The sequence below is a fragment of the Macaca thibetana genome, chromosome 9, assembly GCF_024542745.1.
Source record: "Macaca thibetana thibetana isolate TM-01 chromosome 9, ASM2454274v1, whole genome shotgun sequence".
Classification (NCBI taxonomy): Eukaryota; Metazoa; Chordata; class Mammalia; order Primates; family Cercopithecidae; genus Macaca; species Macaca thibetana.
In genome coordinates, this window is record NC_065586.1 from 83355548 (window position 1) to 83381055 (window position 25508).

The 25508-nt window shown below is 39.8% G+C and overlaps 1 long non-coding RNA gene across 1 annotated transcript; it reads left to right on the forward strand.

Annotated features, from left to right (window-relative positions):
* The first annotated feature begins 1019 nt into the window (after positions 1–1019).
* On the forward strand, positions 1020–23947 carry LOC126963344 (uncharacterized). The gene is made up of 2 exons (XR_007729038.1): positions 1020–1595; positions 22354–23947. It is a non-coding gene; the product is annotated as an uncharacterized LOC126963344 (long non-coding RNA).
* The last annotated feature ends 1561 nt before the right edge of the window (positions 23948–25508 follow it).

Genomic DNA, 25508 nt, shown 5'->3' on the forward strand with positions numbered 1-25508 from the left:
TTCTCTCCAGTCTAATTCTCCTTCAGCCTAATTCTTTCTTACAGCATCCTGTTCTTGGCTTTCATTTGATTTCTCACAATTAATAATTTTGCATATATTTGCATGTTTGTCTGTCTCTGCTACTGGGCTGTAAGAGACCTGCCAGTTTTGCTCACAGATCTATACCTAGTCTCAACATAGTACCTAGCACTCATTAAACTGTAAAGTGTGTGTGTATGTATGTGTATGTATACATATATGTGTACATACACATTTTAGTGTATGTATATTCTCGTGTATTCTATTGAGATTATGGGCAAGTGTATTCTATATTATATATAAAGAGAGTAAGAGAATAACTTATAGAGTTAAAAGTAAGTGTAAAAGGAGAAGTTATACTAAATTTTGAAAATAACCTATATTATTTAAATATTTAATTCTCCATTGTTCCATGAAAACAGATGTGACTATTCATTAGCACTGACTAATGAAGGATTGATATGTTATTTCAGATCATCTATCAAAAAAAATACCCTCTTTCCAGCATATAAAATCTTTCTCTCCCCATTGTCCTCAAGAGCTAGGACTTTATAACCTACTTTTATTTTGGTCCTAAAAATATTTTTTTCTCAAAAATGCTTTAGAAGTAATTGAGATCATCAATAAGAAATTTATGCAGCTTTCTTGGAAATGTTATGAGTTAGGTCCTAGCAACCTATCTCTAAGGCTATGAAACACTGACAGTTTGGTATCTATTTTATCTGCACCAACTGCCTACTTCAGAAACTGCTGTTTTGAAATATCATTCTGGGCTGAATATCTATTGCAGTATGTATAAAATGGAATTACAGGCCATTGCTACATTTGCTGCAGTTACTGGCATGATGGATTATAGGTACTCAATCAGACTGCATGATTTAGTAAAGTAGCTGAAAGAGGAACATTTGTTCTCTTTTTGTTTTACAATAATGTTTTTATTAGAAATATATGTACATTGTCGAAAGCTGGAAAATGCCAAAAATAGAAGGAAAAGAGTGAAAATCACTGATATTTTGGCTTTTTTGTTTTCAGATTTTTTCCATTATGAAATTGCTGATATTTCATCCTTTTGACCTATAAAATTGTTAATATCATATAGCTTACTCTAACATATCCAAATAATGTCATATATATTATTTTATGTATCAAAAAGCATACTAAATAGATTGTTTTATAGCTTACTTTTCTCATTTTTAACATTATAATTTCAGCATTTGTTCATAATATTAAACTTTTTGAAAACATTATTGTGAATGACTATTATATTTCAATATGTGGATGTACCACAATTTACCTAATGATTTACCTACTTTTGAATACAAGTTGTTTCTAATTTGTTGCTATTACAAATAATCCTCTGATAAACATCTCTATGCATAATTAATTTGTGTTTACTTCAGATTATTTTTATTTCTAGAAATGAGATTCTTGGTTATAGGTTAAACATATTTTCTTGGATTTTTTGTTTGAGACAGAGCCTCACTCTGTCACCCAGACTGGAATGCAGTGGCGTGATCTCAGTTTACTGAAACCTCTGCCTTTTGGGTTCAAGCAATTCTCATGTCTCAGCCTCCCACGTAACTGGAATTATAGGCTCACGCCACTTCATCTGGCTAATTTTTGTATTTTCAGTAGAGACACGGTTTCACCATGTTGACCAGGCTGCTCTCAAACTCCTGACCTCAAGAGATCTGCCTGCCTTGGCCTCCCAAAGTGCTGGGATTACAAGTGTGTGCCCAGCTGGTTATACATATTTTCAAGTCTATTGATACCCAGTGCCAGGAACTTGATTTCAAGAAGAAATATTTGTTGTATGAAAGCAAGGGCTGTGTTTGCTTTTGCTCACCTGTTTCTGCAGTGGCCAGGCGTTTTGTCACATTAAAGGTACTCAATAAATTGCTCAATGAATAAATGTATGGCACACGCCACTGAAAATAAAGAATGTCTCCAAAATCAGACAACATGACATGCATGTCTGTTTTGGGTTGCCAGTGTTGTAATTCTACTCACCAGTGGTAGTTCTTCTGAGGCACTAACAAGTAGTATTTTTCTGGTGGTTATGATCTCACTTTCCAGCTTCTCTCATGTATCAGAGATATTTTGTAGAAGTTGAAAATTGGAACTCTCAAATTAGATAAGTTGTAACTTAAACTTAGAGTCCTCCACTAGGTAGCTTCTCTGGGCCTCAGTTTTCCTCCATGAAATGGGAAGATTGACAGCATCCATGTCACTGAGAGGTTGTGAGGATTAAATGAGCTCATTTTCATAGAGATGATGCATTATGGTGCTGAGCACATAGTAATTGTTCAATAAATGTTTTCTGTTATTTGACATAATTGAGAAACTCTGAAAATACTTTTTCCTCCAAAAGGGAGTATATAAGGAAAGATGATGATTCTGGGTAAACATCTCAAAAAAGAGCCGAGAAGTACAAATGAGAAAATACCATTGAGAAAACAGAATTTTAAAAGATTTAGTAACCTTTTAAATTCCTCCTTGGTTTGTTTTAATTATCCCAGGTCTATTTCTTTCTAATAATTGGCAGAAAAATCACAGACCAAAGGGCTCGTCTGGTAGCGGAGCCTGGAAGAGCAGCTGGGGAGATTGGTGTCCTGCCCCACCGCCAGTCTTCCCAGGGACTGAGAGAGAGAGAACAGGAAATTGGTGAGTGTCTGAAGGTCTACAGTGACGGGGACAGGAGAGAGAATGCAGGGACGAGGTACAGACTGAGAAAAGACTGAGACTTGAAGAGTTTCCAATCTGGATGGGCTGCTGGCACTGTGTGCCTGGGTCAGTCACAGCGGGATATGGATGCTGACTACTGAGTGAGGATCGAGTAGGTGTGTGGGCAAGGGCAGGTCATGTCCCACTAAGGACTGGCAGAGGCTGGCAGTGCTAGGAGAGGACCAGCCTTGGGGCAGGGAGCGCTAGTGTTGAAAACAGGGACCAAATCAAGCCTTTGTTTTCCCAGATGTGCTATATTCAGTCATTTAATCGACAGCTGTTCTTGAGAGTCTACTATGCGCCAGGTGCTGATGCAGGCCCAGGGGTAACAGTAGTCAACCAACAAACAGGCAAACATTTCACCCTTTGTGGAGCTGTGTTCTAGTGAGAGGAGAAAGACAATATACAATATATAAAACATACCCCAGTGATATGTATTAGAACATAATAGGTACCTTTTTTTAAAAAAAGAGCTGAATAATGAGGGTGGTGAGAGTGGGTGGTGAAAGGGAAGTTTACAATATTGATTGGGGTTAATAAGGGTAGGCCTTGTTCAAACAGTGGCATGAAAGCCAAGACATAAAGCAGGTAAAAGAGCAAGCTAGAGTGTGTTCTAGGCAAATGTAAAGGCCTCAAGGTAGAAGTGTGTCTGTTTTTGAGAAAGGCCAGAGTAGCTGGAGCAGAGTGAGTGAGGGAGAGGATGGGAGGAAATGAGGGCAGGGAGATTAATAGAGGACCGGTTAGTAGGGACCCCAGGAGACCACTGTAATGTTGGATATTCCTGGATCAGAGTTTCTCAATTTGTGCTCCACAAGTAATGTGGATTCTGCAAAAGAGTTTTCCTTGCCCTGTGCCCAGGCTGCTCAAATAGAATGCAGGCACAAAGAATATACCTGAATTCCGCTAGCCACTCTCCAAGGTCTTCTCCTGTGATGGGTGGAGAGACTTTCAGGGCAACCCTGTTCTAAATAGGAGGCGAAGGTGATATCCAGACAAATCCTTCCTGGGTATTTGCTTTGGGGATCTTGGGATTTTTGGCAGTATTGTAAGGCTCTGGCTCATGAATTCAGCCCTCTTGTTCCCATATCTGCAAGGGCATAACTGGGGTCCCCTCAGTCCTCTGGGTAATGTGACTCTCGCTGCAGACCTCAACATGGAAAGTTCTCGCTAAGGTGGGAAGGTCTCAGTCCTCAAAAGGAAATTGAAGCTGTGGCAGCATTTTTACTAGAAGGATCAACTTAATGATGAACACGAATACTTAAAATGTAATGAAGAGGAGCTGGGTGTAATCAAGAACTATGATTATTCAGGATCTCTGTAGGAGTAAATGTATTATTTCAAAATTTTCCAGTTTTGCACTCCCATGGTTATTGCAGCACTATTCACAATAGTCAAGATTTGGAAGCAACCTAAGTGTCCATTAACAGACAAATGGACAAAGAAAAGGTGGTACATACACAATGGAGTACTCTTCAGCCATAAAAAAGAGTGAGATCCTATCATTTGCAACAACATGGATGGAAACGGAGATCATTATGTTAAGTGAACTAAACCAGACACAGAAAGACAAATGTCACATGTTCTCACTTATTTATGGGAGCTAAAAATTAAAACAGTTGAACTCATGGAGATAGAAAGTTAGAAGGATGGTTACCAGAGCCTAGGAAGAGTAGGGGAAGAGTGGGGGGCACGTGGGTGTGGTTGATGGGTACAAAAAATAGTTAGGAAGGATGAATAAGATCTAGTATTTGCTAGCACAACAGAGTGACTATAGTCAAAAGTAATTTTATTGTACATTTTTAAATAATTAAAAGAGTATACTTGGGTTGTTTGTAACACAAAAAATAAATGCTTGAGGTGATGGATACCCCTTTTACTCTGATGTGATTATTATGCATTGCATGCCTGTATCAAAATATTACATGTACCCCATAATACATCTACTATGTACCCACAAAAATTAAAAGTTAAAAAACAAATCTCCAGCTTTGGGGTCAAACGCTAAAGCCATTTATTTACATTTTAAGATTTGGGGGATGAAAAATACAGCATTATGCTTTTAACAGCTCTTTACAGCTTTACCATTTTTTAACCTCCATCTCAGGCTTTTTGTGTTTAAGTATATGTATTCTCTTTATGGAAACCCAAAACTTCCCTTATTTAAATTTCAAGGATGTTAAAACATTTTAATGTTTCATTACAATTAATAAAACATTACATTAAAATGTAGAATCTACATCATATACTCCTTTTTTTTTTTGAGACAGCGTCTCGCTGTCACCCAGGCTGGAGTGCAGTGGCGCCATCTCGGCTCACTGCAAGCTCTGCCTCCCAGGTTCACGCCATTCTCCTGCCTCAGCCTCCCGAGTAGCTGGGACTACAGGCGCCCGCCACCACACCTGGCTAATTTGTTGTATTTTTAGTAGAGACGAGGTTTCACCATGTTACCCAGGATGGTCTCGATCTTCTGACCTCATGATCTGCCTGCCTCGGCCTCCCAAAGTGCTGGGATTACAGGTGTGAGCCACCGCGCCTGGCCCTGTTTTCTTTTTTAAAAAATGTTTTATATTTTTAATTTACCCTTTTAACTGAACCTGTTTTCAATTCATGTGAATATACATAAAGTATAACACTAAAGAGTTAAAGAAAATATCAGAAAACTCTGCCAAGAGGTGTCAACTGAGTAATAACAACCTAGTTGGAATTAAGCCACTTTGACAAGGTACACTTTCTGAATGCTTATGTGTTAATTGCCTTAACAGACATTTATCTGTTGGTGTGACAGGCTGCTAACCTTAGATCGTATGCCCAGCCCTGGGTTTCCCCTTCCAGATAAAACTCTGTAATCAGACGAGCTTGCTCAGACGTAGTGCCTGCCTACCTAACCCCACCCTGCCGACAGCAGCTGCCGAGGAGTAAGACTGAAGTTACCCAAATGCTCGTCCAATAGGCTCACATGTTAAAGACCAAATATTCCCCCCGAAACATGATCTCCTCAGTCCTCTCATCTCTGGAAATGGAGCTACCATCCTTTTAGTTGTTCAAACTAAAAAGCTAGGAATAGTGCTTTAATTCATATCACCCCCAACCATGTAATCTAATAAATCAGTTAATTCCAACAGCTCCTTCTCCAAAAGATGTCATGACTCTGTGAGCTACCTTCCATCTCTACTGCTATAATCCTGGTCCACACCTCATCACACCTGACCTCAGTTATTGTGATAGCTTTCTGTTTTATTTTATTATTTGAATTTCATTATTTAATTTCATAAGAGACGTGGTCTCACTCTGCTGCTCTGGCTGGAGTGCAGTGGTGCAATCATAGCTTACTGCAGTCTTGAACTCCTGGGCTCAAGCGATCCTCCTGCCTTAACCTCCTGAGTAGCTGGGACTACAGGCACGTGCCACCGCACTTGGCTTATATATTTTTTTTTTTTGTAGTGACGAGGTCTCACTGTGTTGCCTAGGGTGGTCTTGAACTCCTGGCCTCAAGCAATCCTCCTGCCTTGGCCTTCCAAAGTGCTGAGATTACAGGCATGATCCACCACTCAGGGCCTCATAGCTTTCTCAGTGATCACCATATTCCCAAACTTGCACTTTCTAATGGCCGTCAGAATGGTTCTTGGAAACCTATATCAGACCATTTCATGCCTCTGTGTGAAATCCACATCTCTCACTGCCGCAAAATAAAACCCAAATTCCTTACCTTGGCCTAGGAGACTGTTACTTGACCAGACTTTTACATACTTTTCTGACTTCACCTTCAGCCCTAAATGCCATGCTCCAGTCACTGTGGGCCTTCCTTTTGTTTTCTGAACCCATTCAATTTGTTCCAGCCTTGGTATAAGGTGTTTCCTTTCCCTGGAACACTCCCTCCACCGGCTTGTCTTCTTAAGGTTAGATATGTTATTCTGATCTCATCTTAAATTACCACTTCCTCAAAGAGGGCCTCTGTGACTCCCCAGTCTAAAGTAGCCCCCACCAATCTGTCTCTATCCTATTTTAACTTTCAAGAGGATACTTTTCCTGTTTATTTTTTTTTCCTAGCTGTCTCCCACCCAGTCCCAGAATGTGAACTTTATGAAAGCAGTAATTTTGACGTGCAGTTTTCTGCTATATCCCCAGCACCTGGAATAGTGCTTGGCGAGTGGAAGGTGTTCCAGAAATACTCAGTGCATGAATAAAGTTTTCTCTTGGTGGGGTTGATTTCCATCTGAGTTGGTTCCATCATGGGTTGGTTATCTTTATCTTCTACTCTAGACCGTCTTCCTCCCTGTCCACTCATCTGATAACCTACATGCCCCATTCATCATTAGGGAACTCGGCACAGGAAGGGAGTGGGTGAACTAGCATAAGTGGAACAGCTGAATTGAAAAGACTCCAAAACTCATGCCCTGCTGCATACAAATTGTTAGCAATATCCTTTTGCTTATTAGAATATTCTGAATTGATATATAGATGTTCTAACGAAAATTCATCTCTTTATAAAGCGCTTTGCTATCTCTGCAATAGAGAGGGAAGAAGCATTGTTCTGTTTCTCACTGAAAAAAGAATATTACAGAAATGATTTTAGAAGCTTTAAAAGTGCTATTGAAATGCTATTTTAAATACGGAAACGCTATTTTAAACATGGAGAATTAAAGTCCAGAGCCATATCATCTAGCAATCTAACAAAAGGACACATAACTTTGGGCTTTGAAACTAGACTATGAAAAGAGGCTAGTTTTATATTTTAAGCCATGTCTTCCATGAGTGGGTATTTTTATATTGATATCTCCTCCACTTTCAATAGCTTATTAGTAATCTAATATTTTTTTCTGATTGTAATAGTAGCGCATACTCATTGTAAAGTATTTGGAAAATACAGACGCAATAGTGCTTTGGCCGGGTTAGAGTTTAAGGGTGTGTGTTAAAGCCCGGTAGAGGAACATGTGGTGTGAGACAACACTGCCCCCTAGAGGTCTTTGTGTGCCGCGGGCTGACCGGGCCACCCAACCTCCCGAGAACGTCCCGCCGCTGGGTGAAGGCTCCTGGACAACTCCGGTGATTTCAAGGGGGCAAGGAGTCTTGTGAGAGGGAACTCGGTACTGACCCGCAGTGGGCTTCCCTCATAACCAGACCTGCCTGATGATTCGGGCTCCTCAGGGAGGCTGAAGTGGAGGGAGAGTCTTCGGCCCCTGAGAAAAGAGGCTCCGCCCTGCAGGGTCAGCAGGACCGCGGTCCTGGGGGCAGTGGCAGGCCCGCCCCACCCCCACCCCCACCCCCACCCCCACCCCCACCCCCAGCCGGCCTCCCCTCGCTGTGCCTGCGAGCGAGGCAGGAACGGAGCCACCAGGGTGCCGCGGGGAGGCGGTGAGCGCGCTCCTGGTCGTCAAGGGGAAAGAGAACGCCATGCATGGGCCAGCTGAGGAAGCTTCCAGAAGCACAGGCAGCGAGCTGGGAGCAGCATAGCCTGATGACTAACAGAGAGGCAGGAAATGGAACCCTTAGATATCACAGAAGGGCAGCAGCAGAGACACAAGAAGCGATTCTGAATTCATGGCTCCACTTTCACAGGAAGAAACTAGGGAAGGGTCTCTTGGGACAAGAGTAGAGATTCACAGTTAATAGCGGGAGTGGGGCTTGGAGCCCAAGGACTTGTATACTTCCTGTAAATTTGGTGTGTTTTTACTCACTGCTTGGTAATGGTGGAAGACAGTTTTCACAGAAAAGTAAAAGAGAGAAAAGCCTTCTATAATCCCATCCTAACCAAACAACTACATGTTTACCATTTTGATAGATTTCGCTGGAGTCTTCTCCCTATGCATATTTTGTACTGTACAGTTTTATTTCCTACTTTCCCATTTATAACATAAGTACTTTTTATTATTAAAAATACCTTTAACTTTGGAAAACAATGTGACGGTGTCTTATAAAGTGAACACGCCATATGAGCCAGAAATCCCACTTCTACATATTTACCCTAGAGAAATAAAAACTTACGTTCACACAAAATCCTGTGCATGAATGTTTATAGCAACTCTATGCATCAGCAAACACTGGAAACAACCTGAATATCTTCCAGTGGATGAACTGATAAACAGAAATACATCCATGCAATGAAGTACTACTTAGCGATAAAAAAAGGAATGCACTATTGATACACACAAACATAGGTGAATCTCAAAGGTACTAGACTGAAAAAAGCGTGTCTGAGAAGATTACATACTGACGATTCAATTTATGTGACATTCCTGAAAAGGCAAAACTATAGGTTTGGAAAGCAGACCAGTGGTTGCCAGGACTTAGGGATGAAGAGAGGGTGTGGCTACAAAGAAATATCAAGAGGAAACGTTTTGGTGTGATGGAACTGTTTTTGATTTTTATATTGTTGGTGGACACACAAAATCTATATGAGTGCTAAAATTCATAGAACTGTGTACACGAAAGTCAATTTTATTGCATGCTAATTTAAAAACATTTAAAAATAAAATAAGCTTTAATTGCCTTTAAGACATAATTTAAAATAACTTTAGAAAATTCCAGTGAGGACTCATCCCACAATTTAGGCACCCCTCCTGATACTAGACTGCTACACTGTTCCTATCTCTGTATTAATAAAGCTGTATTGGAAACTCTGGGGGCATAAACCTTTGTCCATATTTAAGATGTTAAAAATTAAGATAGAGCTCAGAAGTGGAATGACGGAGACGATGGGTATAAATGTTTTTTAGAACTCTTGATATCTGCCGCCTAATTGCTTTCCCATCATGGTCGTGTCAATTGCCCCTCCCACCAGCAGTGACTGAGATTAAATGGTTTGGGCCTTCTTGAGTATATGAAATTAGAAGACATACTCAGAGTTGGTTGGGGAATTGTCTCCTGGTTGGGGTGGGGTGGTGGAGAAATAGGAGAGAAATGGAGGCAGGTGCGCGTGTAAACCAGAGACAAATAGGCCTTCACGCCTGAGGGTTATCTGCTTCAGGTTTCTGTGCTTCCCCAATAACTCCAATTTTGCTCCTTACCACTTTCTTTAGGATTGATTTTTATTTTCTTATTTCTTCTTCACCCTCTCTACTGGCCGTAGTGTAAGAGCAAAGTTAGGCTACCAAAGCAGCAACACTATCCTATGTAGTCAACCAAGCAATGTTTTAAAAACACCAACCACATAAAAGGCACTGTGCAAGCCACCCCTGCCCTCGGGGAATTTACAATGCAACAGGGAAAGGTGAGGTTAGTGTGACTTCCCCACCCAACACCACCTTTCTCCCTCCTAAGTTGCTAATGATAATGGTGAAAATAATGTCATCATCAGGTATTGTTTAGCTGTTGGAAGAAACCACTCGGCGTCGAGTTCATCAAGGAATACGTCACAGATGTGAAATCAAGCCAGGCCTAGCAAGGATGAGTGCATTTAATTGAACGCATTTCAGGTAGAGAAATGCCATGTGCAGAAGTGACAGCCTTTGGTAAGGAGTATGGGACTGTGACTATTTCCCCTTGATGACCTTGCATGAAAATGAACAAACAGCATTTGAAAAGCTCCTCTCCTGAGGTGACTAGAAGGTGACTCAACGGTCCATTTCCATGCATCAGCTTGCTGGAGGAAATGGAAAGGCCTATTCCCCAAAGCAGTGTTTGTCTCACAGAAATAGAGATATTATGTGTAATAAATTGGGAAAACTTGTGAAATGAAACATCTGTTCTGCATGCTTAAGCACCAAGGCACTTGCAAAACATGAATTTTTACTCCGTATTCCAAATGCTGTGATGATGAGCTGAGAATGAGTTTGGAAGGTTCATCTCTTTCCAATAAAAAGGTTCATCATGCCTCTCTGACTTTTATAATTATTTTGGAACATTTTCAATAGGAAATTGAAAGAGAGAGGAGGGAAAGAATGATGACAGAACTGAAGAAGAATTGATGAAAGAGTCAAAAAGCTAAAGAACTTTGAGAAATGGATTTTATGTGGAGTCAGCAATGCCTTCAGCTAATTTAACCAAATCAACAAAGCCATTAAAATGTATAATGATTTTTATTTTGCTACAAATCTATGTAGAATGAAAGGCCCTTGTGAAATGCAAAATCTTCCATATTTAGAATCTAAGCCCCTACATAGATGTTTGAGAGAACAGAACGTGGCTATTCTTTTATTGAATATTTTTAGAACATAATGCTACTCCCTGCTCACTCTACTGCAATAAACACTTTATTCTCTCTGGATGCCCTCAATTTCCCCTACCAGGTAGCAGCTGTGTATCACTCTCCAATGTACTGTTGATTTTCAATCTAGACCAGTCTCCAAGGTTATTATTGACTTTAAAATATACGATACCAATTTGAGGGTTCCACCAGATATCCAGGTGTGAAATTTTTTGAGGCCAATTTAAAGAACAGACTATCTTTTTTTCTTACCATGGTGCTGCATATTATTGTTGCTAATGCTACACCTAAGGAATTCCAAAGCTCGTTTCCAAACATCATCTCATTTGAGCTTAACCGGAACTGGGAGATGGACTGTGCAATTACTTTTACCCAGCATTCCAAAAGGGGAAAAATAAGCATCTGAGAATGACTTTCCCAAAGTCACACAAAGAACCAAGACAAGACGCTACGTCTCGTAACACCTGTTACTCTGTTTTTCTATTGTATTACATACTTTACGGTTGAATATAACCAGACAAGTCTTCTTCCTTGAAAACTCTCAGGAGAAATGTTCTCTAGTCCCAATCCCTTGTCTAATTTCTGCTTAAACCCATATCCTCCCCCATTTCTCCTTGGTAGGCATGTGGGATCCCACACTGCAGATCCCACATGCCTACCAAGAGAGTAGTGACCTTATAGAGTCCCACATGGCAGTGTAAAGCAGCGGGAGTCACGTCTTGGGTCCGTAGTGGACTGATCCAACCATGTGGGTAGTGGTCAGAGGGGAGTTTTTAACCAGCGTGGACAAAAGTGGGTCACATCAGCAAGGTTGGGACTGCAGCAAAGTGGCCATTGGGATGATAAAGGGACAGTGATGCTCATGTCCCAGTGTGGATGTTGGGAGAGCATGCATGTTGCTTTCTGTGATGGTATTCTTCATGGCACATGACAGCACAGTCATTTCTCCTAATTCTGGAACACCGGGTTTCCTACTCGACTCTCTCAGGATTCTCAGGTAAGAGAGGAGAGACATGTGTGAGGGGATAGGAGGAAGCAGAAAGGAAAACGAATGGGTAGAGATGACATAAAAGGCATATTCAATGAGGGATTGCCAGGGAGAAAGAAATAGATCCCCCTTTCTTTGTCATAATTTTCAAATAATCATTTTTATCAAAGACCATTTCCCCCTTGGGGATCTTGAAGGGCAGGTAAGGCCACCGCCTCAGTGCCTGTGTTTATACTTATGGATACCCACCTGAGACACTGGATGTGTGTTGGATGTGTGTTGGAGGGGGACTGTGGTCCTGCATTAGGTAGGTGGGTACTAATGAGCTAATGAACTTTGGTTCAAATTGTAAAAGCAAAGTGACTGCTGTTCCCCAAAGTTGATAAGGCCTGGGTGATGCTTCTCAGACTTTCATGTGCCTAAGAATCACCTGAAGATTCTGATTCAGTGGGTTTTGGGGTGGAGCCTAAGATACTGCATTTTCAACAAGCTCCTAGTGATGCTTTGATGCTAGTCCATGGACTACGTAAGTAGCAAGGAGCCAGGGACATTCGGATTACACTATATATGTGGTTTTGCACCCTGATTTTTTTTTCCTTTTAACATTTTAAAACTTTTTGCTTAACATTTTACATGAATGTATTCCCTATGATATTAATTATTCTTTAGACTCATAGTTTTTAATAACTGTGATATTTAGTTACTTGGATGTGTAGTGATATATTTGATCACCTACATTTTGTTTGAAATCCAAAATGCTTCCTGTTTTTACCTGTTGTAAATCATGATGTCATGAGCATCCTTATGTATAAATCTTTGTTTTCTCTGCACCAAAAGTTGCAACCAGGTCAGAGCATTCCATTAGAGAAAAAGAAAGAAAGAGAGAGAGAAAGAGAGAAAGAGAGACAGAGAGAGAGAGGAAGAGGAAGAAGGGGGAGGAGGAGGAGGAGGAGGAGGGGGGAGGAGGAGGAGGAGGAGGGGGGAGGAGGAAGAGGAGGAAGAAAGGAGAGGAGAGGAGGAAAAGAAGAAGGAAGAAGAAAAGAGAAGGAAAGAAAAAGGTATATAAAAGAAGTTGAAAATACTGTTTTAAAACAAATATTGACTGATCCTCTAATGTCCACATCCAAGGCACTTGATGACAGGAATTATAGAATATTAAGAAAAACAGAGTTTTTCTTTCACTTCTGCTGTAACATGTACTTGGAAACTATGCCGTAAAGTATAAAGCTCGAAAGTGGCTGGAATGTCTCCATACAATGTATTGTAATTACAGATTGTGCTCCAAGATTTGTTATAACTTTGTGAAGGGAAAAAAACACAAGCTGTGTTTTGTATATTAAACATTAAAATTATAGGCTATATCCTATGCAATGGAAGGAAAATATGCCACATACATTGAATTTTTAAAAACTACCATACCATAATTTTGCATAAAAACTAATAAACAAATTGTATTAAATGGGAAATAGTTAATAATTTGGCCTCTCTGGTTTGCTGCTGTGTCGCCAGGTCCTGGTTCTCATTAAGGTGACATCTAGCCTATAGGACATTGAATAGAAAAAAGGCATTCCTTCTTCAAGCACTTAACTTCCATCCAGCCAAAGCTTATGTATATTGATTTTGTTGCAAGACACTGTACTGCCATATGCTAGAAAATGGTGTAGCAATAAAATACCAATGTAAAATGTCTACAATGTGAATAGTACTTCCTAGATGTGGTGCACAGTCTGCACAACCATAGGCACTGGCCTACATCTAAATAGATTTTTCTGGAAAGAAAGAATGAATGTATTCTATTGATCCTGGTTATGCTTTGAAGCTGTGATCTGTCGGTACCCTCTGTGGTCACTAGATAGGAAGTTGGAGAATATGCAAAGTGATAAAGAGAAGGGTAATGGGAAAGTCTAAATCAGTGCTTCTCAAATTTTAATGGGCATCTGAATCACCCAGGAATCTTGTTAAAATGCAAATTATAATTTGGATTTAGGGCCTGGAATTCTGCATTTCTCACAAGCACCCAGCTCCCTTATCACCTGATAAGAATGCTCTCAGTCCATAGGCCACATTTTGAGTAGAAAGACTCTAAAACAATGATCAATCTTGACTTCTTGCTAAGTAAATATTTTTTAGTAAAAATTGTCACTCCTAGTTCATTGAAATTGATTCAGTATTCTTATTAATTTCTGTGTTGGATTTTGGAATGGAAAGAAACTTCCAGGTGATTCTAATGTGCAGCCAAGGTTGAAAACCACTGATCTAGTGAAAAGTCATGCACTCAAAGCACCAGAATGTAGGGACTACCTGTAAAAGGCATTCACAAATGAAAAACATCAAATAACTGTGATTTTAAATTTTAAAAAAAGAATTATTCGTCTGAAGATATTTATCACCACATGAATGATATACATTACTAAGTATTGCAGGTGTGTCCAACCTTTTGGCTGCCCTGGGTGGAAGAAGAACTGTCTTGGGCCACACATAAAATACACAACACTAACAATAGCTGATGACCTAAAAAAAAAAAAAGGGGGGGGGCGTGCATAGTTTTCATTATATCCACCACCACAGATAAGCAAAATAGTCCTTGCATGCAAAAGGTTGGACACAGCTGGAAAGAGTTTAGAGGCCGGGAGAGCTCTATAGGCAGAAATACTTTGAGAATGAAGGTAATGGGAGGACACAGGACAAGACGCTGCCCTTGCCCCCTCCACCCCTCCACCCCCGCCGGTGTCTCAGGTGTGGCATGAGCACACATGACAGAGGCAGTGAGCACCTGGGCTAAGATAGCTATTCTACTCCTCTGGCATTGTGCTTCTTATGGAGTTGAGAGTTCCTCTGCACTTTCTTGTGTATGCCCTTGGCCAGATGATAGTACTTTGCAACTCCAATCAATCAACATGCTTGCAGATGGTTACAATCTTGCTGTTTTCCCATCCACGATAATCACATGGCTGTATCTTAATGCCAGTTTACTGAGTTGTATTGCTAGGGGCTTTCTAATTCCCACTAAAGATTTTTAAAGCCCTCAGCCATTTTCTTACTTAAAATCATTAAAGGTAGCTTTAGGTATGTTGAGGAATGTGTGTGGATGATACAGCATTTCTCCTCTGCCTGGAATAGTTTTCTTCCCTAAACCCGCCGCATTCCCTCATCTACGCTCCACCTCATTTTAACAAAGGATTGGTATTTTAGAAAAACTCAGATTCTCTTTGGGAAAGTGAGCGACACCACTTGTATGGTGATTTTTAAAGATATATTCTCACGTTCTTTGATGCTTCTCCCCCAAAGAGATGGAGCTACATTCCCCTTTTCTGAGTCTGGGCTGGACACAGGGACTCAGATCTGGCAGAAGGGATGAAATGTCACTTTTGAGATTAGGTTATTGAAAGACTGTGGCTTCTGTCTTGGGGGGTGCATGCTCACTTTTTCACTCTTAAACTCCTCACTCTGGGAGAAGCCAGCTGCCATGCTATGAGGCAGCTGGTGGAGAGGCTCACGTAGGGAGGAACTGAGGACTGCTAGCAGCCGTGGCAGTGAGTGCAGAAGCAAATCCTTCCCCATTTGAGCCTGCAGATGATTATAGCCCTGGCAAACACCTGGACTGCAGTCTTGTAAGAGATTCTGAGGCAGAACCACCCAGCTAAGAAGCTCCTGGACTCCTGACTCACAGAAACTGAGATGATACTTGTTTTTTTTAAAAATTGGTAAGCTTGGCCAGGCACAGTGGCTCACGCCTGTAATCCCAGCACTTTGGGAGGCCGAGGCAGGTGGATCACAAGGTCAGGAGATCAAGACCATCCTGGCTAACACGGTGAAACCCCGTCTCTACTAAAAATACAAAAAATTAGCCAGGCCTGGTGGCGGGCGCCTGTAGTCCCAGCTACTCGGGAGGCTGAGGCAGGAGAATGGCGTGAACCCGGGAGGCGGAGCTTGCAGTGAGCCGAGATGGTGCCACTGCACTCCAGCCTGGGTGACAGAGCAAGACTCTGTCTCAAAAAAAATAAAAATAAAATTGGTAAGCTTGAGGATAATTTGTAATGTAACAATCATCAACTGACACAACTTGCCTGAAACAAAATATTTTTTTCAGCAAAGAACCTGCTACTCTAAGCTTGCTGAAACTGGCTCTGTATTGAAAACTAGAATGGAAAGGAATGTTTAGTGTCAGGGTAAATTCATGGATCAGTGGACCCAACAGAAATGCAGTGTGTGTGTGTGTATGTAAAATACATCTCACTTCTTTGGAAGTGAAAGATGAATTTTTGGAAAAACAAAACCACAAATCAGTTCTTTGTTATCATTGAAATCATTTGATAATCCTAATCATGCCTACACACTCCCAAAATAGTAGAAGATGGTAGCTCACAAAACAAGGAAGACTGGTAAAGCTACTGAGGTCTGCGGGAGCTGCCCTGTAAGTCAGAAGTGCCCACAAGTTGGAGCCATTAGGTTTTAAATGACAGAAACCCAATTCAAGCTAGTAAGCAAAGAGAGAATTTATTGTCTTACACATCTGGGAAGTCCGGGGCTACAACAAACTTCAGAACACCTGTTTACATAGTTCTCCGTCTCCCTCATCATCTGGCCCTGCCTCCCTGTTTCTTTCCTCAACTTCTTCTGTGACAAATCACTTTCTTTGGGCACCAGTAACCCAGCTTCTCATCCTGAGTTTGCCTGCTCCATGGCAAAAAGTGCATTTCTCCTAACAACAATTAATCCAACCCTAGGAACATTCTGATTGACTGGCTTGGGTTGTAAGACTTTGGCAAGGGGAAGGTGGTGAAGATGTGGTTGACAGGTTTGCCTGGACCACATGGAAAGAGAGGGAGTGATTACCCAAGGGACCCAAGAGGAGGGTGAGTGAGAGGGCTGTTAAACAAAAATATAATCACTGAAGCTCCCTACAACCTGGAGGCTTGATGAGAATAAGCCATGACACATGGTTGCTGTCATATGGTTGCTGTTCTAAACACATGGTGGTTGTTCTTATGGTGCTTCAGGGAGATGCAACTAGAGGCTCAGGTTGTAGGCTGAGTTAAGCCAGGAATGAGGTTTTCTTCTAGAAACTTCTGGAACTAAATTACTAGGAAGTCCCTGGAGAGGTTAGCTGGCCCTCCATGTCTATTCTACTTAAAGCTGTTTGACTTATAAGTATGAGAATTTAATTCTTCTCCACCCAGCAAGAGAGAAGAATGAGGTCTATTTGCCTTTATGGTTCTAAGATAACTCATTTATAGTTTTAAAACACAGGGAAATTAAGGATGTAGGAATGTGTGGAGGTGGTAGACATCTGCTGAATTTTTTTCATAAGAGAGTTTGAGTTGAGATTCTGACATATGCAACCAAGAGATCCTAATAAAGCTGGTTCTAAAGAGATCCAGATTTTCATGTTAGAACTATAATGAATGAGATTTATGTGCTTTTTATGAAACTTTATATTAGCAATTAAAATATTTTGCACTGGAGGATCAGTTCAAGGGCAAATCTATGCAAAAATGTTCCAACTGAACCCTATGTATTCAGAATCACAGTGTGTTAGAACTGAAAGAGGCCTGAAAGATCCTATTTAACTTTTTTTTTAAGTGAAGAGAAATATCTTTTCATAAGTTTAATGGCTATTTGTATTTCTTCTTTTGTGAATTGCCTTTTAAAATTATTTCTCATTTTTCTATTGGAACATTACGTTGTAAATTATTTGTAAGTATTTTTATATGTATAATATAAACATATTATCTGTCATATACAATATACATCTTTCCTTTTTTTCCATGTTATAGTGCTGCTTTTTATATATACATGAAGTTTTAAGTTTTTTGTAAATTGATTTATCTCTTTGTAGATTATATCTTAGTGTTTATAACTAGCAAGAAGACTTCCCAATACCCAAATACAGTAAATAGCCACATATTTTAAGTTATTTTGCAATTTTTTAAATTTTATTGAATTTTAAAGATCTGTCTTTAATTTAATTATATATAAGTCTCTAACAAATCTGAAATTTAATTTGCGAAGTAGGCATCTAATTTTATATTTTCCCAAATGGTTAGCCAAATATTGCTGTACCATTTATTAAGTAATCTGTTTTTCCCTATTCAACTGAATGCCACACTGACTTGATATTTAATTTGTTTGTTTGAGGCAGCAGAACTTCTCAAAACATTTATTAACAGAGAACAATGTTTCATGTAATTAGCATTTGACTTAATAGCTCAATTTGAAGAATGGAAAAAATAAAGGGAAATGATAGATTTCAGTACTACGAACAACATTTGTTGGGACTTTTGAAGGTAGATAAATTGGAAGAAAAAGTATTATGTTGCTTTATTTTAAAAGTAGAAGCTAGCAATTTCTAGCTGCATTTGAGGACTTTATTTTCTCTTTGCATTTTCTTCCCTGTCATCTACAGATTTCCTAGCAGACTTAACACCTGGCATTGGGGAATCCTTAAACCCAGGGAAGGAACTGCAGGCAGGAAATTTTCTGTGAATGTTAGGGTTGGAAAAAGGGGAGATGCAATAAGGGGTGTGCTTCCTTAAGATGATAAACTCTATATCCATAAAGCCCCTGGCTGGAATTCTGGGTTGAATTGTACCCTCCCCAACCCCAACAGAAAAAAAAAAAAAAAGACATGCTCTTCAACACATCTTCCTAACCCCCAGTATCTCGGAATGTGAACTTATTTGGAAATAGGATCATTGCAGATATAATTAGTTAAATAAAAATGAAGTCATACTGGAATAGGGTAGGCCTCTGGTCCAATATGACTGGTGGCCTTACTGGAAGATGGCCATGTGAAGACAGAAACACACAAGGAGAAGACCATGCAATGATGAAGGCAGACTGGAGTTATGCAGCTGAAAACCAAGCAACATCTTCTTATGTATTTAATTTGTGTCAGATTTCACCATGTGTCAAAGATTGCTATGAAAACACCAGAAGCTAAGAAGAGAGGAAGGATTCCCCTACAGGTTTCAGAGGGAACACGGCTCTGCTTACACCTTAATTTCAGATGTACAGCCTTGTACTTTGTGCTGCTTTATTATGGCAGCCCTAGAAAACTAATGCAGCCCACATGATATTTAATGGCCTCATAGCTTCTGACACCAAAATGCCCCCAAAACACCTTTGATCTGAATTTTGTCAAATTTTGAACACTTACAGGAGATGATATAACTAGAATATGATGAAATACTTATTAAATAAAGCCCAATGACTCCATGGATTCCAAGTAAAAGTTAAGTAAATCCCTTAAAATCAGAGCTAGAATAATTGTTCTGCCACTCATTAGCTCTGTGACCTTAAGCAAGTTATTTAACTTCTTGGGACCTCCGTTTCCTCATCTGTAAAACAAAATGTCTACCTCAAAGGGTTATCATAAAAACTGAACAAAGTAGTGATGCATGGAAAAGTACTTACAACAGTACTTGACACAGAGTGAGTATATAATTAATGATCATCTTCTTCTTCTTTTTCTTCTCCTCCCCCTCCTCCTCCACCAGTGCAACTTAACAAATTCAAAATGATAGTTCATCACATAATTGCAACAATGTGCTAGACACTCACATAAAGACCCATTGTAATGTAGTCATTTTGCAATGGAAGTTTGGCCATGTGACAAGAATGTGCCCCTGATATGTCTCCTTGCAGGTTACTATGAACTGAATTGTGTCCTCCCCTGGCAAACTCGTACGTTGAAGCCCTAATCTTCAATGTGATCGTATCTGAAGATAGGGTCGTTGGGAGATAACTAAGGCTGAAGGAGTCATAAGGGTAGCACCCTAATTCTATAGGACTGTAGCCTCATAAAAAGAGGGAGAGAGAGAGAGAGAAAGAGCTCTCTCTATGGCAAGCACCAAGGAAAGGCCACATGAGCATGCAGTGAGAAGGCAGTTGCCTGCAAGCCACAGAGTGCACTCACTAGAAGCCAACCATGCTGGCACCCTGATCTTCCTCTTCCCTGTTTCAGAGCTGTGAAAAAATTAATTTCTATTGTTTAAGCCACCCAGTCTATGGTGTTTTGTTATGGCAGCCAAACTGACTAATTCACAGATTCAGTACTCAAAGGATTAAATATATATTACCTCTTGGAACAGACAATGTGGATCTCCCTACTTGGCTGTATCCTCCTTCCCTACTAGTCTTCCAAATTTGTAATGCTGTAGGGCCCTCTTCTTTGCTGTATCTATGTCCTTACTGTGAGTCTTCTATCTCAATCCAGCCCAAGGCTTTAAATATCATGTGAAATGGTTTGAATGTGTGTGTCCCCTTCAAAATTCCTATTGAAACTCAATCCCTAATGCAGCATTGTTAAGAGGCAAGGCCTTTGGGAGGTGATTAGGTCATGAGGGACCTGCCTGTGTGAATTAATTAGAACCTTATAAAAGGGATGGAGGGAACTAGTTAAGCTCTTTTTGTTCTTCTCCTTTCTCCCATGTAAGGGTGCTACAGTGAGAAGATGCCAGGTCCTCTTCAGACACCAAACTTGCTGGTGCCTTGATCTTGGACTTCCCAGCCCTTAGAACTGAGAGAAATAAATGTCTATAATTTATAAATTACCCAGTCTCTAATATTGTGTTATAGCAGCACAAAGTGATTAAGACATCGTATGTATACTGATGATATACAAATTTAGTCCTCATCTCTTCCTTCAACTGCAGGCCTATGTGTCCAACTTCCATCTTGACTCTTCCACTTGGATGAATAGTAAATAGCCACCTCAAATGTTTTGAAATCCGAAACAAACCCTTCATTGAACTGTTTGTTCCCTCTTTCCAACCATGCCTTGCCCATGTGGACACCCCCAACCCAAAAGTCATCCTTGATTTCTTTTTCTTTAGCCCCTCTGCCCACATCTAACCTGTCAGTAAGTCTTGTCAGTTCTACTTCCAAATTATATTTTTAATGTTATTCCTATTTCTCAGTTCCACTATCACCACCACGACTACTTCTTGCCATAGTTTCATTTCTTGCCATAGTCTCCTAAATGGTCTCCTTATCTCTAGTCTTGCTGTCTTATAAATTCCTCTCCACTCAGTAGCCAGAGTTATCTTTTTTAAAATATAATTTTAATTTTACAAAAAACAATACATGTGCAGAGTTTAAGCAGGCAGAGTTCAACAAATGATATCACCAAAAGGAAACAAACAAACAAGACAAACCAATACCTTCCAGGGAAATAATTTTCAATGCTTCAGCTCAGAGTTATCTTTTCGTTTGTTTGTTTTTGGTTAGGTTTACTGAGATATAATTTGCATAGAGTAAAATTCAGCAATTCACATATTTAGGTATACATTCCAGTGACTTTTGACAAATATATTTGGTCATGTAACCACTATAATAAAAATATAGAATATTTCCTTTACCCATAAGATATAGATGGACATAGATGTAGATGTAAAAGATACAAGGTCTCCTTCTGTTGCCCTTGAACTCCTGGGATCAAGCAATCCTCCTGCCTCAACCTCCCAACTAGTTGGGATTACAGGTTTGAGCCACCATGCCCATCCCCATAAGTTATATTTCAATACATAAACTGAATCATGTCAACTTTTTAGGCAAAAAGCCTTCAGTGCGTTTCTTCTAACGTAGAATAAAATCCAAACTCTTTGTCAGGGTCCTTGAAGCCCTACAAAACTCACTTCCATTTACTTCTCTGAACTCCCCTAATAACAAGTCCCCTCACTCAGCAGGGCCCTGCTCAGGAGTTTCAATCTGCTTCATGGACATTCAACTTGCTGCTCCCCTTGTCTGGAACGATCTTCCTCTGATATTCCATCCACCTTACCTTTTCCGATCTCTTTATTCAGAGTAGCTTTCAATTCACCTCAAGAAAGTTATTAATTATTTTATCCTGTTTATTTCTTATCACAATTTGGGATAATTTTGTTAATGTATCTTTTTGCTTGTTTATGTCTTAGACCACCAGAATGTAGCAAGATAAAGGCAGGGCCTTGGTCCATTTATGCAACACTATATTCCCAGCTCCCATGATATTATCTGTTCTACCACACAGAGGGTTCTTCACATTAGGTTGAACTATTTGGAATTACCCACATATGACCGTTTTTGACCTACAAGAATGGCGGTTTCATATGGTTCATTTGGTTTATAAATATTTGCTGAATAAATAAATGAATGAACTGAAATTTTGAGTTGCTGCCACCAGGAAGAGAGTAGACAGTTATATTTGTGTGCAGTTAGAAAGGGTTCACTCTCCTGAGTTCACTTGATCCCTTTTTATCCTAAATTGCCACCCAAAGTACCATCGTAATTTTCCACTAGGAAAATTATTCATTAAAACAGATAACATGGGTCACTTAAGTGTAAAACTTAAAGATGACACTTCTTTAAGGAAATCTACCAGAAGAAAATCTTTTTCTGATTTTTAAAGTTTAATGAAACATAATTTACATATAATGTAAATGGCTAATAATTTACGTACAATGGCTAATTTTTAATTCTTCACGTTTTTTGTTGGCAGGCAACGTGTTGGACCTTCCTGAGCTTCTCAGAAGAGAGAGGGTTTTCTTTTGAGGCAAACTTGATAGTACATTTTGATAGTACAGGAGGCAGTACTGCATGGTGACAGAAAAGCGCCAGCTTTGTTAGCAGGACCCCCTGGCAGAGATGCAGGCTGTGCCACTTACCAGCCAGGGGACCTTGAGCCAGCTGCTTGGGCTCACTCACCCTGTTTCCTCAGCTGCAATTGGGATGAACAGACTGCCTGCTTCGGGGTTGCCTAAGGCTCACATTGGTTAATGATGTGAAACACTTAGCGCAGTGCCTGGCATGGAGAGAATTCTCATTAGATGATACCTTGGCTGGGCTTTAGGAGCTACAGAAGAAACTTCATCTCCGTGAGCTCAGCATGTTTCTAGCTTTCCTTTTTGTTTTCTATTCAACCTTTCACCCAACTCAGCTTCTCAGTCCCTAAATGACAAAGGTTTGGGAAGGAAGATCTGGACCAAGGCTTGCAATTGTTTCTGATAATTAAATGTTATGTTTTCTTCAATCTAAATAAGTTTGCCTGTACAGCCTTGTTCAATGGTTGTTTTTTTTTTCTCTCCCTGATAAATGACCCTCAACTTATTTTCCCTCATTTAATTGCTTATTTACATACAGTGCCTAGAAGGAAATAAATTTAATGGCCCCTAGCAATTGGCCTTCAGGTATCAAGTTTAAGTCCCTTTAAGCAGAACAGCAAATTGAGCACGGAATGAACTGGTTTCATGGTAGTGTACTGCAATTAGATGCAAGAATAGGGAAAGCAGGGTGCTTCAAGCGGTGACACAATTAGAATAGCACTGGGAGGGCTTCTCTTTCCACTTCTTCAACTCCCCCTGGATTCCACTGGCTAAAGAGTCAATGACATCCCTGAAAAATCTTCCCTCTCTTGTTTCTCTGATGCCACCTCTGTGTTCTCTGCCTCACTGGCCACACTTCCTTTACCTCCCAAACTTTTAACTCTGAGTGTCCCAAACTTGTCTCATCACCTACCCCTGCTGCCCAGCTCCCCACCCTGTTCCCCTTCTGACACAGGCACTCTCCTTCTGATCTCTTGGGAGAGAAACAATGAAGGGCTATTTGGCACTTTTATTTCTATTCAAGGAACCAGACTGTGAACAAGTTTACCATTTAGTCCTTTGGACTGTGTCTTGAATTCATCCCTCTTCTCCATTCTCACCAGCACCATCATCATGATGGCTAATATTTCCTGAGTATCTTTCATCCAGGCATGATGTCAGGTGCACCAACTTACTTAATCCTCATAGCCACCACCTGAGCAAGCGCCTGTTTTATAAATGGACCAGTTCTTGCTGCTATTGTACAAGTTATTTTCTTTCTATAACATCCTCCTTGTCCTCCTTCCACATTCTTAAAGAAACTTGCCCTTCCTTTAAAGTACTCAGGGAGCCCTGCATTGCTTCTTGAAGACTTCTCCAGCTTCATCATCTCACAGTGGTCTCTCTTTTCACTAAATGTTCAATATGCTGCACATAAATACTCCAAGTTAGCACAGAATTGTTCTATGGCTGTCATATATATTAAAAATAATTAAAAGTTCGCTTTTTCTCCCATTATTGGAAGGATACATGCTCCTATTAGTAAATTTAGTAGGTAGAAAAAAATTATCACTATCCAGACTGCTTTCCATTTAGTCTTTATGCATAGCTTTCTGTCTGCCTATTTTTATCTTGTGTTTGTAGCTTACTATTATAAAATATGCATCTCCATGTTCATTGTCAACATTATTTACAATTACTGAATAATATAACACGGCGTGGATTTACACATATTCTCTATATTTGGATTAAAGGAGATGGAGTATGTGAAATTAAATGGGAGAAGTATCTGACACATAACAGGCAATACAAATATTATCACATAGTATCAATTTATTTGTGAATATTGAAAGCTCCGAAAAAGAAAAAAGTTTTTTTTTTAATTCCCCTAATTACTTATTGCAGTATTGTGTTCATGCAAAATGCTCAATCATTTTGGAGAAATAACAATTTTTTTCCCCATCATGAAGTAAGGTATGCTCACTGCAAAAAATCTAGAAAATAAAGAGGAACATCCTAAAGAAAAGAATACTCCCATGTAATCTCAGTCTTCAGAAATAATCTTTTGTAACACACACTGCTGGTGGGAATGTAAATTAATTCAGCCATTGTGAAAAACAGTGTAGCAATTCCTTGAAAAACTTAAAATAGAATTACCATTCAACCCAGCAATCCCATTTTTGGGTATATACTCAGTAGAATGTAAATCATTCTGCCATAAAAACACATGCACGTGTATGTTCATTGCAGCACTATTCAAAATAGCAAAGACATGGAATCTACCTAAATGCCCATCAATAGTAGACTGAATAAAGAAAATTTGGTACGTATTTACCACAGAATACTAAGCAGCTATAAGAAAAGAAAAAGATCATGTCCTTTGCAGCAATATGTATGGAGCTAGAGGCCATTATCCTAAGCAAACTAATGCAGAAACAGAAAACCAGATACTGCATGTTCTCACTTATAAGTGGGAGCTACACCGTGAGAACACATGAACACAAATAATGGAAAAAGAGACATCATGGTCTACTTGAGGGTGGAGGCTGGGAGGAGGGAGAGAATCAAAAAACTACCTATAGAGTACTATGCTTGTTACCTGTGTGATGAAGTAATCACTTTGAACATTGTCTTCTAATCTAGACTCTTTTCTACGTTCTGTTTGCACACAGAAATACACGTGCAAAGCTGAACACATATGTGAAACAAAATTCAGACACTCAAATTTTCCTCCAATATATGATAAAATCTTGCACAATAGCTTCCTCCACAGCAGAAAATGTCTTTACTACATCTTAAAAATGGGGTAAATGAATAGGGTCAGGCTTTTCAGTGTAATAATCTTGGTAAATATTTTCAATGTGAGGAAATACAAACAAAAGACCTTCTCTCCCAGCAAATTTAGACCCAAATGAAAATTTAAGCACAGTCATTTTAAACAAATTTGTCCTGGAGCTTAGTGGTTCAAGTTCAAGGTTGAAGAGCAGTCTGGGGACATCAACTCTTAATATTTTTCAAGTTTTGGAGCAAGTGGTTTCTAGGCTCTGAGTGAAGTGAAACAGAATCTCTAGGG